This window comes from Gracilinanus agilis, chromosome 2, assembly GCF_016433145.1.
Source record: "Gracilinanus agilis isolate LMUSP501 chromosome 2, AgileGrace, whole genome shotgun sequence".
NCBI classification, from domain to species: Eukaryota; Metazoa; Chordata; class Mammalia; order Didelphimorphia; family Didelphidae; genus Gracilinanus; species Gracilinanus agilis.
The window spans coordinates 377,291,359-377,310,990 of record NC_058131.1 but is presented as its reverse complement, the minus strand read 5'-3'; positions in this window follow the sequence as shown (position 1 = coordinate 377,310,990).

Below are 19,632 nucleotides of genomic sequence, written 5' to 3'. Positions count from 1 at the left end.
AAAAAAAAAAAAAAGAAGAATAGATTAACAGGATGGGACACAGTGAATCAGAGGAAAGATACTCAGATTTTGTAGAAAGGTTAAATCAGGAGGTAAAAAAATATACAATTGATGAATATGCAATCCAGATAATAGTCAAAAAGTTTGCCTATGACAATGCCAATAATGTGTGTAAGAGCATACTTCAAAATGTTCAAGAATCTGGGACTATTAGTGACTATGTGAAAGCTTGTGAGAACTTTACTCCAGCATATATGCAGGGTATAGCCATCAAGGCAGCCCTGAAAGGAAAAACTTATTATGAAATGATTAAGGGCTCAAAGGCTGTAAAAAGCTCTTGTTCCAATGCCCCTAACTCTTTGTGTCCCAGATGTGAGAAAGGTTACCACGAGAAGAAAAATTGTAATTCCAAATTCCATCAAAATGGTTACAGATTACCTGATAAGAGATTTCAGGGAAGATGGAAAGGAGGCCAAACACCGGCCCCACCAATGACTAAATATAATCCAAGAATTCATCCTAGTTTAGCCAGTTCCTTGCTAGAGTTAACCCATTTTCTGAATAATAAACTTTCTTTTTTCTCCAGATTTCTTTAGCAATGAAAGATATGATTTATTGATCTTTGATAGGATGTCTTATATTTGTTAGAGTATGCGTGAAATGCCCGGGAAATATGTCCTTGATCAGTCTGTGTGTCTATATGTTGTGTCTATGTGTCTCTGATCAATTTGAATCTTAAGTTTTATTGTTGTGTTTGTCTATGATCACAATGGAATTTTGAAGAAAATAAATCTCTCTCTTTCTCATTCATTCCGGAGGAATGGGAAAGACAAAAAGAGGAGTCTCAGATTTTTATCTATTCTCTTATTGCCTTCCCACATTCACCCAAAGAGAAATATTGATTTCATCAGGATTGTTCTTGCGTTTTTCTCACAATCACTGATTACCAACATACTATAAATATTGATAGATTTGTTCTTATTTGGAAGATCAATTTCTTTGGTTAAATTGTTAATAAACATGATCATTCCTCCTCTATTTCTTAATTCCATGGTGGGGGGAAAGAAAGTTTATTTTTAAAGTTTGGGGGCTTTTAGGACTTCTTTAAATCCCTTTATTTAACTCACCAATATGGAAGCAAACTGATTTCTAATAAAGAAGCTGTAGTAAACAATTACCCTGTAAGTTCAAAAAGTACTGAGAAAATTAGGTAATTTCTTTGCTAAACATTTCCAATTTCAGTTAAGCATATAGGTCTTTCCAAAGACAAATCAATTTATATTCTCATAAATATCTCCAAACTTTATATTCTGGAGCTATTTAGGACCACTAGAAGAGTCTCTATATTACTAGAAACCTTCCCTACCCCCTTTAATTCCAGTACTTTCCCCTTTGCTAATTATTTTCTTTTTATTCCATATATCATTTGCTTAGTATATATTTCTTTGGCACAGTTGTCTCCCACAAAGATTGTCTTCTTCCTCTTTTTGTATCTCTGAAGCTTAGCATAGTGCCTGGGACATAGTAGGCATTTAAAATATTGATAAATTGGTGAATAAAATTATTAATAAATACATTGAACAAATCAAATAACTGAGATGACACTTAAGTTTAAATTTTGGGTGCAGGTAGGTGGCTCAGTGGATAGACTCTTCTCAGATAGTGGGGAATTTCTTTAAGAGAAAGCAGAAGATGATATCTTATTTCTTAGACAAAAAGTATTTTAATTATCTCTCATGAATATGGTTTCAAGTTATTAATTTTTATCATTCTTGTCTTAAAAATTTAAGTTCCACGTTCTTTTTTCCCTCCCATTCCTCCATTATACACTGAAAAGGCAAAAAGAAAATTAAAGAAATATATATGTAAAACATTTTCCTTATACATCATATAAAAAAGAAAAGAAAATGAATATATAGAGAAAATTATACTTCAGTTTGCCCTCTGAGTTCATTAGTTCTCTCAAGCACTTTTTTCATCGTGAGTCCTTTGGAATTATCTTGAATCAGTGTATTGATCAGAGTAGACAAGTCTTTCACAGTTAATCATTATTATAGCATTGCTGTTACTTTGCATAATGATCTCCCAGTTATTCTCACTTTAGTTTGTTGTTGAGGTAAGTCATATCTAACACTCTGATTCCCATAGATTATAACACACCAATACTGTCAATGGTATTTTATTTTCAAAAGTATCAGAGCTGTTTACAGTTTCCTTCTCCAGTAGACTTCAGTAGAGATTAAGTGATTGTCTAGTAACACACCTAGTTTGAGGATGGATGTGAACACAGGTCTTCCTGATGTCAAGTCCAATACACCATTCACTAAGGATTTGGCAGCTTCAGCTTCACTTTCCATCACTCTATATTGATCTTTCCATAATTTTTCCTAAAACCACTCAACTCATCATTTCTTTTTTAATTAATTCTTTTTTACTAATTTCCATATAATAAATTTCCAAATAAGGTATTAATGAATGCATGTATGTGCCATTTTCCTCTTTTTTATTTATTTTAAATTTTATTTTTTAGAAAAATTTTCCATGGTTACATGATTCATGTTTTTACTTTCCCCTTCACCCCCAATCTTTACCTCCCCCAATTTCCACTGGTTTTAACATGTGTAATCAATCAAGACTTATTTACATATTATTGATGTATATTTGTGTGGCTGTTTCGAGTCTACATCCCCAATCATGTCTGCATCAAACCATGTATTCAAGCAGTTGCTTTTCTTCTGTGCTTCCACTCCTGTAGTTCTTCCTCTGAATGAGGATAGTGTTCTTTTCCTTAAGTCCCTCAGAATTGTCCTGGATCATTGCATTGCTGCTAATACAGAAGTCCATTACATTGGATTTTAGCAAATTGTATCAGTCTCTGTGTATAATGTTCTTCTGGCTCTGCTCCTTTCACTCTGCCTCCAATTTCTGGAGGCCATTCACATGGAGGAGTTCACATGGGATTCCTCCAGTTTATTATTCCTTTGAGCACAGTAGTATTCCATCACCAGCATATACCACAATTTGTTCAACCATTCCCCAAATGAAAGGTATACCCTTGTTTTCCAGGTTTTGCCACCACAAAGAGTGCGGCTATAAGTATTTTTGTACAACTCTTTTTATCTATGATCTCTTTGGGGTACAAACCCAGCAATGGTATGGCTAGATCAAAAGGCAGGCAATCTTTTATAACTCTTAAGGCATAGTTCCAAATTGTCATTCAGAATGGATGGATCAGTTCACAACTCCACCAGCAAAGCATTAATGTCCGAATTTAGCCACATCCCCTCCAAATTTATTACTTTCCCCTGCTATCATTTTAGCTATCTGCTGGGTGTGAGGTGATACCTCAGAGTTGTTTTGATTTGCATTTCTCTAATTATTAGGGATTTGGAACATTTTCTCATGTGCTTATTGATAGTATTGATTTCTTTATCTGCAAATTGCCTATTCATGTCCCTTACCCACTTATCAATTGGGGAATGGCTTGATTTTTTTATACAATTGATTTAACTCCTTGTATATTTGTCAGAGTTTTTTGTTATAAAGATTTTTTCCCAGTTTGTTGTTTCCCTTCTGATTTTGGTTGCATTGTTTTTGTTTGAACAAAACCTTTTAAATTTAATATGATCAAAATTATTTATTTTACATTTTGTAATTTTTTCTAACTCTTGCTTGGTTTTAAAATCTTTCCTTTCCCAGAGATCTGACAACTATACTATTGTGTTCACCTAATTTACTTATAGTTTCCTTCTTTATACTCAAGTCATTTACCCATTCTGAATTTATCTTCATGTAGGGTGTGAGATATTGATCTAAACCTAATCTCTCTCATATTGTGTTCCAATTTTCCCAGCAGTTTTTGTCAAATAGTGATTTTTGTTCCAAAAGTTGGGTTCTTTGAGTTTATCATACACTGTCTTGCTGAAGTCACTTACCCCAAGTCTATTCCACTGATCCTCCCTTCTGTCTCTTAGCCACTACCATATTGTTTTGATGACTGCTGCTTTATAGTACAGTTTAATATCTGGTACTGCTAGGCCACCTTCCTACCTGTTTTTTTTTCATTATTTCCCTTGATATTCTTGATCTTTTGTTCTTCCAAATTTGACATCTAAGAAAAGTACAAAAATGTAAAGTGAGAACTTAAGGATTTCAATAAGGTTGAAAAATTGGTCAAAGAAAAAAATCATTAAAAAAATCAACACTTTCATTAAAAAATGATCATGAGCAGACAATATACTAAATTCATGGGATGCAGCCAAAGGTATATTCAGGGGGAAATTTATATCTCTAAATGCTTTCATCAATAAAATAGATAAAGAGCAAATCAGTGAATTGGGCATTAAACAAAAAAAAACTAGGGGGAAAAACAAATTTGAAATCCCCAATTAAACCCCAAATTAGAAATCCCGAAAATCAAATGAGAAGTTAATAAAATTGAAAGAATGAGCTAATAAGACAAGTGATTGGTTTTTCTTTTAAAAAATAAAATAGATAAACCATTGTTTTACTTGAGAAAGAAGAAAAACAAATTAATGGTATAAAAAATAAAAATGTGAAATCACAACCAAAGAAAGAGAATTTAAAGTTTTTAATAGAAGTTATCATTCCCAAGTATATAGTCATGTATCTGATAATCTAAGTGAAATAGGCGAACAACAACAAAAATATAAATACTCAGATTAACAGAATAGAAAATGGAATTTGTAAAGAAGCCTCTAACAGAAAAAGAAACCATAAGTAAAAGAATCTAGAGCCAGATAGATTCACAAGTGAATTCCACCAAACTTCTGAGAACAACTATCTCCAACATTATGCAGACTTTTTGGGAAAATGGAGAAAGAAGGAATCCTTCCAAATTCTTTTTGTGACACAAATATCATACAGATATATGAATCAGGAAGAGCTAAAACAGAGAAAGAAAACTAGACCACTCTCCCTAATGGATATTGATAAAAAAATTAAGTAAAATAATAGTAAATAGACCGTATACCCAGAGAATGCTAGAGAATCAACAACAACAAAAACAAAAACTAATTGAAATAATTAACCAGTATAGTAGTCACAGGATTCAGAAAACTCATTGTATTCGTCAGATTAGGATTAATGTCTTGCTGCCCGATAAAACATTTCAGGGGGCCATAGTTTGCCCATCACTGCTTTAAACAACTATCCCACAACAGAATATCTGTATTTGTGACCTATATTGACCTGATGTGCCTTTCAAAACATTTTGTGCCTTTTGTCATTCATTTTGTATTTTATTGAATGTATTATTGCTTTATTTAAATCATTTGCACTCACACTGTGGATCATGGCAAGTTAAAGAGGAAAAGAATCTTATTTTTGGAAATTAACCTCTATACTTTACCTCTGTGATTATGAAACTACATATTTTTAATATTTTGGGGTTTTTTTGTTTTTTCTTCCTACATGTGCAATACAGTATTTGATTTTTTTCTTTTCTCTCAATTTTTTTACATTTAAAGCATGTCACCAGCATTAAATAGATTTTTTACTGTTTTGATTTCTGCAATAAAAATAAGCTAAGACGTCCATTTGCCTAGCATATAAATGCATACCCAAAAAGGTTCAGACTATGGAAACCTGCCATCAGTTATTTAATTATTATGAGACTTTTTCTCTATGAATCTCAAAATGTATCTATCATCTCTGATAATCTGATAAGGACAGCTTAGTTGATAAGGAAATAATGGGATAGGAGTTGTCTTTTAGCTCATGCTTCCAGCTCTCACTCCAGGAGCATGGAGTTTATTATATATATATTTCAAGACTTATTTCACACAAAAGAACCCCCCCGAAACTTCGCAGATGCTCAGAAGTTACAAATTATGTCATATCAAAACATGAAAGGTCTCATTGGCTTCAGAATAGAACAAGGCCAAGGCTGAATTTTGATTGGGTCCTTATCAGAAAGCCAAATTGGGGAATATTTTTCTCAGGGTTGAATTGCCCCTGCTAAGGTTTTAGCCTTGGCTGTACCAGGCAGCTGCATTCCTGGCCAAATGGGAAGAGTGTTTACCTCTTTTAACTGCTGGTTAGCTAGTAACTTAAAGCTTTTCAATAAGGCCACAATACTTTTTAACAAGAAATCACAAGGATCACAAAAGGGGTCAAAAGAGGAATCTCAGATTTTTATCTATTCTCTTATTGGCTTCCCACAGATGAATATGTCTAATGCAAGGAGAATCGAACCACAAAGAAGCACAGAGTTTGACCTGCAAAGTGCCAAACAAGCACAAAAAGGAAAAAGAGACCAAACCAATCCTACAGGGATTGATGGCATTCTACACAAAGAGCACAAAGACTTGATCATGTGTGAGACTTGAGGTTGTAATGCTTAACATATGTTAAGATATAGGACTTCCTTGTACCACACTCTATATCAAGTACTCAACATTTATTGTTCTGGCTCCATTATCTCTGAAAGTGAAGAAAAGAATCTAACTGGGAAATGCTATTTCCCATTTGTTTTGAGATCTATTCACTTTTTCTATTTCTTTCATGATGTGACAACTTAATGTAGTCCAGGTTGCTAAACTGGGTGACTGAGTGATTGTTGTTGCAAAGCTTCTGAGACATGGATTGCTACAAGAACCTGTTGTGATTTGAGATTTTTTTTCCTAGAATTTTTCTTTCTTCACCTTTTTAAATACCCTATATTTCCCTCAGAGGTTATTTTAATTTTATTCTTTTTAATTTCTTTGGGCTCTTTGATGTTTTTGATAATTGATTCATGTACCTTAACTTGACCATGTATTCCTGTGTGATTCCTATGTGTATCCTTGTATTTTCCTCAGAGGGGAATGTACTATTATTCTCCTCAGGGGGGACTATGTTATTGTTGTGCATTTGGACTTGGATTTGACCCTAATTTAGAACAGAAGACTAACTTCCAGGATCCAAAAGGTGCCATGAAGATGCCTGCAGAGACCACACACTGCACTAGAAGAACAAGAGTGAATTTCGAGACATGGCGAATTTGAACTTTGGGGGGAGGTTGAATGTATTTATTTTGAATGGACACTCTTATGCCAAAAAGGGGACTGCTCCCTAAATGGCTTTTTTTCAATGCACTAACATTGGTTTTGTTCTTTCTCCCTTTTATTTCCCTTTTATCTCCAAATTATTATAAATTTTAATTTGATTAGGTTTTCATGATCCATTGGGGAGACTGGTCTCCCAAAGGATCATAGGGCGAATGTAAAGTAGGAAGATCTTGAACCCTTGAAACTATATTATCCAAGCTCCCTTTCATCATACCTACAATTCCTTTTACCTTGCATATATGTGAGTGATGACACTGTCTGTATTTAATTTGGGTTTGCTCTGCCACGCCCACTCTTTCTGGTACATGGATGGTGTGGTGAGCAATGCTGGTGGGGCGAGCCTTTTTGGGGTGAGTGGGAAAGGTTCCCACATTTCTCTAGCTCTCTAATTTAATATTAATAAATCCTTATAAATATCATACTTTGGAGACATTGAATATTAATTTTAAAATCTACAGTATTTATGACAAAAATATCATCCACAGCCAAAGAAGGATCTGCTCTAGTCTGAGTAAAAATGAAAGCATTCTGTATTGTACTTTATCTCCTTCTTGGGATTTTTATTGAGTGTATGATATGTGTCTTCTATCATGAAATAAACAATATAGAAATATACATTGCATGAAAGTGCTAGCAAATCCTATATCAGACTATTTACTACCTCGGAAGAGAGAGAAGGGAGATCATCTGAATCCTAAAATATCCAAAAACAATCATCTACTATTTTTCTTCATTTAACTGAAAAACTAACTAAATAAAAAATATGTAATAATAGTTGTGATTCATGTAACATTTTAAGATTTGTAATGTGATTTTATAAATATTATCATTTCCCAAAAGCAGTGGTTTCAACTCCATGGAATACTTTGCCTCATTCAGAATACACTGATCACCTGAAGTTTCATAATCATGCTTTATGTATTTTTTTTTAGACCCTTAACTTCAGTGTATTGTCTCATAGGTGGAAGAGTGGTAAGGGTGGGCAATGGGGGTCAAGTGACTTGCCCAGGGTCACACAGCTGGGAAGTGGCTGAGGCTGGGTTTGAACCTAGGACCTCCCGTCTCTAGGCCTGGCTCTCACTCCACTGAACTACCCAGCTGCCTCCTATGTATTTTTTTTAGTATGAATAACTTCTCAAGTCCTTCAGTCACTTCACTCCTCTAATTGGAGAACTGGAGTCTGAAGCAATGAACTCCTTCCAAAATCTTTCTTTATCTCACGAGTTTCAGGTAACTTCGTTTTCTATCAATAACTCTGCATAGTTTCAATTTCATAAAATATCATAGACCTTTCCCAGCTACTATAGAGTGACTCCTTATTTCTCTTCATCTCCTCTGCTTTTCCTTTTCCTTTTATGTGCTGTCATACTTACTTGATGACCGGGACTGTCTTTAATTTTCCTATATAATAGATTAGAAATCTGAAATAGTTATTAATTAAGGGACTTTCATAGAGTCATTTAGCTATTAAGTGTTTTAATATGGATTTGAATTTAAGTGTTCCTGACTGGAGTTCCAAAATTCTATCTACTATATCAGCCACTGGCTTCTGACATAGTCTAATATCTAATTCACAAATAGGAAAGTGAAACCTAGATAGCCTAAGTAAATTGGATAACACCACTTGAATTCTTATTTTCTACATAGGGGTATAATGTTTATTATTCCCTTTCTAAAGAAAAGTAACCAGGTACATTTTATATCCATTCCTGCATAGTGTCTGAATTGGAAATAATTAACTGAATTATATGGACATTGATCCTATGACTCTTCTTATTAGCAAAATACTAACAAGCTAAGTTAAAAACTATTAGTGTCAAAAGATTACTGACCAATGTAGCTTATCTTTGTGAATGAGAAAGCCCACTGATATTTGAAATGGAAACACAGATGTGAATCCCAATCTGGTCTTTAAAATTTTGCTTTACAAACCTGTGTATTTTATTTTAGCTTTCTGGTTCTCATGCTCCTCTCTGACAAAGTAGGTTTGTTCTATTCAAAATTCCCTTTAATTTCCAATGTGAATTATACCATTAGAGATAGAGAAAAAATAGTTTAGTGAAAATAATTCCTCTTTTTAAAAATATTACCTTCCATCTTAGAATCAATATTATATATTGGTTATAAGGCAGTGAATGGCAATGTCTTGTCAATGGAGGTTAAGTGACATGCCCAGGGTCACATAGCTAGGGAGTGTTAGGGAACAGATTTGAACCTGGGACATCCCATCTCTAATTCCTCCTTTTTTCCAGTATATTGTTTCATGAATGGACATTGTTGGGGGAGGAAGGAATCATTGATTAATGATTTAATCTGTAATATTACCATACTAATACTTACTATAGCTTTTTTTGTGAATGGCAATGCATGCAAAACACTTTTCAAAGCTTAAAACACTATGTAAATATTCTATGATAATATTTATTTCCTTTTTAGGTTTTCTTTTGGTTACTATATTACATGTATACACTTTACCTCCTATACTCTTCCCTTCAATTCCAGTTTTATGCAAGGATCCAGGAAAACTACAAGGGACTCATGATGAAAAAGGTTATCCACAACTATAGAAAAATCATCAGTCCGAATGCAGATTGAAGCATATCATTCTTCCAACATACATAATATGTGTCTTTGTTTACAACATGATGGAAATAGATATAGGCATTATATGTTAACACATATACAGCCTATATAGTATTACCTAACACCTTGGGGAGGAAAGAAAGGGAAGATATTGGAGGAAAAAAGAGAATATAGATCACAAAGTGTCACAAATTAGTTATTAAAATTGTTTGGACATGTACACTTCTGTAAAAATTAAAAACAAAAAATTATGGGTTTCTCCATGTTAGCTATAAATATAAACAAATATAATCTCTGCTCATTTTTGGTATGTGATCTAAAATTCCTAGAAAACTTATATGTACATTTAAAAAATGTCATGAATTTAATTTGTTCAATTAAAGCTCACTAGGGTTTTGAGTAGGCAAAAAGATAATTTTGCCCAATTCTGCCTCAGTTCATTTCAGTCATATTGGGACTTCAAGAGATTGTGTGAAGATCAAACAGGATAGTAATGTATAAAGCAATAAGATTTTTACCATGACTTATTTGAATTCATATTAGGGAAGGCACAAAATCTAAAAAAAGGTTTCCAGAGCCATAGGGAAAGAACATTTTTTATAATTATAGAAAAGAATAAAACAATACCATTAATTCTCAGTCATGAGGGGTGTGTGTTTGTGTGTGTATGTGTGTGTGTGTGTGTGTTTGTGAATGAGGTCTTAAATGAGAGAGATTATATCTTCTGGATTATACATATATAACTAGACTTTTTCCTAGAGAGAATCTTATCCAATATTTCTTTCAAATGAGGAAACTGAGGCAAAGAAAAGGAACACAAAATCTCAGAAGACAACGGAAGAGCTAGTACTTCAATGAGTGTTATTTGGCTGCAAATTCAATGCACTTTTCACTGCACTGTGCCACATCAAAAGAAAAGGGATTCAGTATTCAGTCTATGAGATTGCCCTTGGAATTGGAACACTCAGGTTTCAAAATGGTAGCATTGATCCATCAGTCTTCTTTTTTTTTTAATATTTTATTTTTTAGAAAAATTTTCCAGGGTTACATGATTCATGTTTTTACTTACCCCTACATTCCCCCTTCAACATTTCCACTGGTTTTAACATGTGTTATCAATCAAAATCTATTTCCATATTATTGATAGTTGCATTGGGGTGGTCCTTTCCAGTCTACATCCCCAATCATGCCCGCATCAACCCATGTGTTCAAGCAGTTGTTTTTCTTCTGTGTTTCCACTCCTGTCGTTCTTCCTCTGAATGTGGGTAGCGTTCTTTTCCATAAATCCCTCAGAATTGTCCTGGGTCATTTTACTGCTGCTAGTACAGAAGTCCATTACATTCGATTTTACCACAGTGTATCAGTCTCTGTGTACAATGTTCTTCTGGCTCTGCTCCTTTCACTCTACATCAATTCCTGGAGGTCTTTCCAGTTCACATGGAATTCCTCCAGTTTATTATTCCTTTGAGTGCAATAGTATTCCATCACTAGCATATACAACAATTTGTTCAGCCATTCATCAGTCTTCTTAAATGTTGGGTAGGTATATCTCAGATCACTTCCATACCAGGTACTTGTTCTAGAGTGGTTATATTTGTTGTTGTTGTTGTTGTTTATGAAAATGGGGGTATTTTGAGTCTATATGTCATATTTGAAGGTACTAGTCAGACACTAATAAATTTCCAGTCTCCAATTTCAATTCCTTTAATTGGGGACTCTTTCTAAAAGGACATATAAATATTTGACAGCTTATATAACAATGTAGCCTGCAGGATGCTTAAAATAAATTACTAAAAAGTTTAGAAATGAAAGAAATGGGCCTTTGATTTTGGTATCTCAGGACCAGTTTTATACTTTCTCAATCCAAGATGTGAATACAGGTCAGAGAAATAAAGTAAGGCTTTTCTTTTGTTTTGTTTTTCTTAAAGAAATCAAAGAAAGACTGAAAACTATTTCCTTGAAACAATCTGTTCTCAGGTAATTTAGAGATAGTTCGGCCTTACAGAGATGATCTAATTAAAGTTTAGAGAAACAAAGTGATTTGCTCAAAGCCAAATACCTAGTAACTGATTAATTTTCTAGTAATAAGCTCAGTGGTTTCTTTTCAGTACTATAGAGTGTTATCACTCAATTTCATGAGCATAAAAAATATGTTAAAGGGGTTGGGCATAAGAGAAGGACAACCTTTCATGTTTTTCTTTTCTAATTAGACATGCTAAGGAAATGAGGGTAACAAGTGAGCTTAAATAATTCATTAAATTTAAACTCTTCTTGGCAAATATAATCTCCCATTACTTTCAGATATTCTAGCTTTAAGGAATAGTGGGGCATGTCTGAAAATTATTCAAACATACTTAAAGGCTAGGAATCTAGGAAAGCATTGCTCCTACATGAGGTTTATCTTATAAAAACAGTCATTTTGTGAGATGGTCGATTTAAGGATTAATTGACTGTGTAGAAACCATGTGTTTGGGGTCCCCCTAACCAAATGACATTAGAAGTTCTAAACACTTATTTCAATGTATTACAGTGGGTGTCCTGGGGATAGATGATAGTATCCTTGCTGTCCACTGTCAGAAAACAATGAATATCATTGTAAATTTTCTTTGCTTCATGGGACATCTCCTTGTGAATAAAGATTTCTTAATCTGAATAGAAGCAGATGTCTGAATGAGCCATCTGTTTCTCTGAACCACCTTTTAAGAAGTTTATAACATGTAGGCAGGAAAATTGAATACACCTTTGTTAACATCAGAAAATTAAGAGGCACTAACATTCTAGGACAAATGCTAATAGGAGAGTATTCCACCCACAATTTTAACCTTGCTACACCTGCATTTATTAAAAATAAATTATAATAATATTCATATATATTTGCATTGAAATCTGAACATCTTTCATGAAAATTGTAAGAATTAGAAATGACTATATTGATAACACAAAATCTTCAGTTACCAACACATAAATAACGCTTGTATTCAAACTACTCATTCTAATTGCATCAGTAATTTTCCATCACTGAGGGAAATCATATTGAGTAGGAGGCAAGGTCTTTCAAACGTGACTATTTAAAGGTCATCCTTGATTCTGTCACCAAATTAAACTGCTAGTCTCATAATGACTTTTCCATGAAGTACTCAAAATTTTTATATGAGACAACGAATATAGTCATAAATACATCCCATTTCTGTGATTGTGCTTTCTCCTCTTTTATGAATGTACCTCCTCATCCATCACCAAATGACAAAACACCACACACCTCTTAAGGCCTGTCTCAAATTATACCTCCTTCTTGAACTCTTCCATGAATATTGCTGTTCAAAACTAACCTTGACCTTCCTAAATCTCTCACAGGACATTGACTGTACTACTCTAATAGTATGCAAGTCCTTCTTTGCCAGGTAATTATTACCCTACAATCTACCCTTCCTCATATTACTGATTTATTTGAAAAAAAAATTGTCCTTTTGTTACCTCAAAGGAAGGAGGACAAAGAGCTACTATACTTTCTTCATTTCTTCACACATGGAAGCTCTGGTCCTCTGAAAGATATATCCACAGCTACTCCTACTTTTAGAATTGGGATAAAATAAAATGAAACAAAAAATGAATTTAAAAAACCATGCTAGATTGGCATATATATTTGCCACTAGTCACTGAGTCCAAAGAACCATTAAGCTCAGTTGTCAGCTGTCATTTCTAAGTTGAAATTTCATTCAGTTTTATGTTATATCTTATACTTCCTTTGATTTTCCTTGGGGAAACAAACTCATATTTCTTTTCTGGTTGCTATAGAAACTTTCTTCTTAAATCATTGAATCACTATGTTATTTCAGTATCAGAAATATGCCCTGCCCCCACTTCCCATTTCATTGCATAAAAACCAGAAGGACCAAGAGAGTAGGTGTTTAGTCTGAAGATATTTTTTGAAGGGATAAAATCAAAATGACAAATAAGTTTACACTACACTGATTACTGTTATGTAGTGAGGGATGCATGGAATCCCTGCAAAGATACAGGGACATCCTCACCCAGAATTACAGGGAACCACCCTGGAGAACTTTGGGTAAGGGGGCAGTTGAGAAGAGTTGGCAGTTGCTTTGTGGGTGTTGAGGTGAGCAGACACACTGTTTACTGCTCTTGACTTGGGGGTATGGCCACTCAGGTCCCCTGGAATTCTGGGTGAGGCTGTCCCTGTATCTTTGCAGGGATTCATGCATCCATTTCTACATAACACTATGAAACTTCTTCAACTGTTTGTTTCAAGTCTGAGTTCAAATACAACTTCTAACATTATAAAGGACTTACCCTTATTGAACACAGTTTGCTCATTAGTAAAATAGAGATAATAGTAAAAGTATCTATTTTATAAGGTTGTCATGAGAACCAAAAGATCATATATGCAAAACATTTTGGAAGCTGAATATACTATATAAATAGCTATTATTGTTAAATGCATTATGTCATAGTGCTATTCATTTTGTTTCTATTCCTGAAAAAAAGAAGTATAGCATTCCCATGAAGTGAGGCCTAATAGTATATAGACTATATCTGTAGCAAAGAATTAAAAGCTCAAATATAGTCTATGAAATTTATCATACATGAATTTGTTTTCTTTTATATTTTTACAGTTCAATGCAATTGTTAATCATTTTCTGATATTTTGTGATTCATCTTCTCTACCATTCTCCCTCTCCTACCCCTTCCCCAATACAGCAGGTAATATGAGACAGGTTATACATATGCTATCATGCAATACATATTTCTATTTCATCATGTTGTGAGAAAGGACAAAAAGGCTAATAAAAGTGAAAAGCTTATGAAGGAGATAAAGTGAAAAATGGTATGCTTCAATCTGTATTCAGACTCCATGAGTTCCTTCTGTGGAAGTGGATAGTTTTTCTATTTTTTTCTTCTTGGATCTCTTGAAGTTGACTTGGATCTTTGCATTGCTCATAATAGTTAAATTATTCACAATTGATAATCATATAATGTTGTTGTTACTACATTTAATGCTCTCCTGGCTCTGCTCAAATCACATCTCATCACTTCATATAAATATTCCCAGGTCTTTTTTTGATTGTCCTGTTTGTCATTTCTTATAGCACAATAACATTCTATTACAATCATATGCCACAACTTGTACAGCTATTTCCAAATTGATGGACTTCCCTTCAGTTTATGTAGAAAGCCATTGGAGAAACAGGGTCAAATTTAGGGCCTATTATCTGGATTCCCTATGTGACCAATCCAGGCTGAAGCAGTCTTTGTGTTTGGTCCTGGTCACCTGAGCCCTGAAAAGCTCTGGAACCAACAGGTAGGTTAATCCAAAAACAACTTGACCCCTCCAGGAGGCTATTAGGAGTCAGTTAGAGAAATAGAGTTTGTAATACATATTTTATCTGGATCTCATTACAAAATCATCGGCAAGTAAAACTGTGTGTATGATTTTTCTGCACTGCATGTCAGATGCAGATAGAATGGGCCATCTAAGGTAAAAATCTGAGGCTCCTCTTTTGACTCTTTTTCAGATCCACACCTTTTCTTAATAATATTATAAGTCCCATTGGAAAGCTTTAAACAAACCAGCAGTTACTGGGTTAACAATTCCTCTACAAGAAAATTAAGATCCATAAACTCTAAGAATATTCCTAAGTCAGCCAAGGTCAGAGCTAGACAGGACTTCTTCCATCCAAGTGCAGTCCTCCCGATAAAAAATACAAGGCTCAATTCATTCATGATATCTATAGAATATATTTACAATTCTCAGAATTTGCTTGCTGATATCCAGGGGGCTAGAATTTGGCCTTGGACCCTGTTCTATTTTTACTTGGAAGCCTCCAAGGATTTTCTTTGTAACCCCTTCACAGCTATGACTCTTTCTTTGTGCTCTTTGTTTGAAACCAGTATAAAAATAAACTCAAAAATCCATGATGTTGGATCAGCTATGATCTAAACAATTAGACTGGCTGTTCTCAGTTTCTGTTTCTTGTCTTTTCAATCCGACGCCATTAAACGCCACTCAGGACCCCTACCATATAGAGCTGGACCTCTATAAGTTTCCATTCATTTGTCATTGCAATATCAGCAAGTGGCTCCTATATTTCTTTAAACTTGTTTCCATATCTATAAAGATGAGATTAATATATATTGCATTATTTATCTCATAGATTTCTTGTGAGTAAAGTCTTACAATTATCTGTCTAGCTGTTTGTCTATCTATATGTTTCTCTATCTTATTTTCTTTCCTTCCTTTCTTCCTTCCTTCCTTCCTTCCTTCCTTCCTTCTTCCTTCCTTCTTCCCTTTGTGAGGGGGAGAAGGAAGGAGAGATAGGAGGAAGGATGAATGGAGAGAGGAAGGTAGGAAGGTGGAATGGATGGGAGAAAGGAGAGAAGAAGGTAGAGGAAGGGAAAGGAAGGTAGTGTCACCAGCCCTGGAAGGGGGAAATTGACCAGAGCCCTTCCGAGCTCAAATAAAAGATCAGAGAGCAACTTATGGCTTAGAATAGCTAGGTTTTATTTAAATTAGAAAAGGGAAGGTCTAGGGAAAATTAGGAGGTAGATAGAAGGGGGAAAAGGCACCAAGAGAGAGCTCAGCATATGAGAGCCTCTGGGCTCCAGAGTGACTCCAGGGTAGAGGGAGAGAAAAGGCTCCAAAAACTCTCTTTTTTATACTTTCTCTGACATCTCCCACAAAGGAAGTGGGAAGTGTCAGGGGAAGTTGTAGCAGGGAGCCCTGGAAGACATAGTCTAGAGCAATTTCAAATGGCACACCTTCCTTCCTTCTTTTCTTTCTATCTTTCTTTCCTTTGATCTTTCTTTCATTCTTTCTTTCATATTAATATGAATATCTGTTTAATGTCCCAAACCCATCACTTTATCACTAATATTCATTAATTACTTTTGTAGCAGTCCAGGTATTCATGAATCTTGATATTATTTTAAGGGTGCTTAAAAAGATGACTAGTATTTCTTATGATTGATTTCTGTAATCTTGAGTTAAATTGAGCCTCAACCTTGCCAATTTCCTAGCCCTTCCCTAAGGCTACACTCCTGAACTGGTCAGTTATCTCAGTCTCCTTTATTTTACCAATAACAATCAATTAACATATGTATCAAGACCTTAGGCCATATGGTTCCTCATCTAGATGTTAGTTCTACCTATTGTTTTAGGTTCCAACAATTTGTATCTCACAATGATTACCTCATAGTGCCAATGTATCAGACCTCTTATTTTTTCCCTTCCCCCTATACTATTGTAACCCCAATAAAAGAGCAGTATGTCAACTAAGGATGAAGCTCTGAAACATCTAAGCTCTTTACCATCAGAGCTTCATCCCAGTGAAGCTCTGAACCATGGAAACTCTTAACCATCTGAGCTCCTAAGCATGGAAGTTCGTAACCACCAGAACTTACTTGCTGTCACTGTGTGACTACCTTATGCCAGAACTCTCTTTGTCTGTGTGTCTTCCTTCTCCCCTTATGTTCTCTTTCCATTAGTCCTTAACCCATAACTCATTTTCTCTCAGTCCCTGGTTCCCCTTTCTGAGTGTCCTACCCACTAGGAATCTTTGTGAAGTCAGTGGATTGCTTCATTTTTAAAGGGAATGATATGGACAACTTTAATAGCATAATAACAATTCATGTTTGTATCACAGGTTATCATTTTAATATTATCTCAATTATCTAAAACAACCGTATTAAGTAAGGATAGAAGTTATTTTCTTCCTATTTTTATAATTGAAGAAATTCATGGCCATTCAGGTAAAATGAAAAAACCAGGAAAGTTAAGTTTTTGTTTTTGTTTTTGTTTTTTATGGCTAATGTGTTCTCTCCATTGACAAATTACTTATTTATCTGTTATTTGCCTTTCATTAAAATATATATTACATTCTTTCTTAGCATGAATAGTGTATATTGAGTTCAAGAGAGAAAAATCCACAAGGGTTAGACAATGTGGGTTAAGTGATTTACCCCAGGTTACCTAGCTGGAAAATGTATGAGGCCAGATTTTTGAATCATCCATCTCTAGACCTACCTCTCAATCCCCTACCATCTAGCTATTCCTTCAATCTCTATTTTTGTACTCAAATTGAATTTATATTGTTGTATCCAAATTTTAATACCTAATCCAGGTTCTATCCTGGGTGGAAGAAGAATCACACTGACAATGCAATATGCAAGAAGAGGCTCATTCTTTACTAGCAATAATAGCTAGGGTCACTAGGCAGAGAGGTGTGCCTGAACGGACCCCTTGGAAATTCTTAGCCAAGAGTTTATATAGAAATGTTTTGGGAAGGGACTTGGTACATACATAATTATCAAGGTGGTATCAGGGACAGGTGGTCAGGAAGCATTTGGCAAGGGGGGTTTCAGGGTCAGGGGTCAGGAAGTATTTGGCAAATATTCATTAAGTAGGCAAATATTGTTAAGGAGGTAAACATTGGCAAATATTCCTCAAGAAGGTAAATATTCATCAGATAAGATAGCTTCAATTTCAGGCTTATCATAGGGGGAGATAAGGAAGACTGTACTGGGAAACATTGGGGGCTGGGGGTAGCTTGCCCAGGCTAGAAATAGTTCAGTAGTCTGTCACACTGATTTTTAAGTCCAATATTATGAAGTAGTTGTACAACTCTCAACCTTAATCTCTTTTCCAGAATTTTTGAAGTCCAGTAGCAAAACAAAAGTAAACATTACTGGTGTTGGCCCAAGATGATGTGCATGACCTTGGAATCTTCATTATCTGATCAAACTCTAAGTAGTTCGTAGCACCTGTTATAGCTTCCTTGATGGCAAGTTGGAACAAATTGTTTCCATCTGCCCATTCTGCCATAGGAAGACTTCACTTGCATGAAGTAGATTTTCCTCTAAGTAACTGAAAGGTTTTTTTTTAATTTTGTTTAAACCCTTAACTTCTGTGTATTGACTTATAGGTGGAAGATTGGTAAGGGTAGGCAATGGGGGTCAAGTGACTTGCCCAGGGTCACACAGCTGGGAAGTGTCTGAGACCGGATTTGAACCCAGGACCTCCTGTCTCTAGGCCTGGCTCTCAATCCACTGAGCTACCCAGCTGCCCCAGTAACTGAAAGTTTTGAGGCTTATTAGTCACCTTCAAGCTGGTTCAGCACACTTACATAGAAGGGTTTACCAAAAAGTGTTCCCTGAGCATGCTACAGTTTCTTGGAGCAACAGGTGAGAGTGGGATGTCAAATAGACACCAAAGATAGATAAATAGCTCTGAAAAGACCTCTGAAAGCCCTCACACTAGTGGTGTTATTTCCCTTTATTTGTTTTACACACCCCATTTTCTTATCTACTAGCTTGTTCTAATCCCCCAGTGTAGAAGGCCAATTGGAGAAATAGGGTCAAATTTAGGGCCTGTTATCTGGATTCCCTATGTGACCAATCCAGGCTGAAGCAGTCTTTGTGTTTGGTCCTGGTCACCTGAGCCCTGAAAAGCTCTGGAACCAACAGGTAGGTTAATCCAAAAACAACTTGACCCCTCCAGGAAGCTATTAGGAGTCAGTTAGAGAAATAGAGTCTGTAATACATATTTTATCTGGATCCCATTACAAAATCATTGGCAAGTAAAACTGTGTGTATGATTTTTTCTGCACTGCATGTCAGGAAGCAGACAGAATGGGCCATCTAAGGTAAAAATCTGAGACTCCTCTTTTGACTCATCTTCAGACCCCCACCTTTTCTTAATATTCTTATTGGAAAGTTTTGATTCCTTAGCAGACCAGCAGCTACCGAGTTAACCATTTTTCTCCTTGATAATTAAGAAGCCTGAACTCTAAAAAATATATTACTTAGGGCTTCCGGGTTAAGATGGCGGCAGAGTAAGAAGCAGCTCTTAACCTCTCCTGACCGAAACATACAAAACTCCTCAAGGGGACATAAAAACAAGTCCAGACGAACGGAGGAACCCCACAACAGGGCACAGCGTGGAAGGTACGTGGAATCGAGACATTTC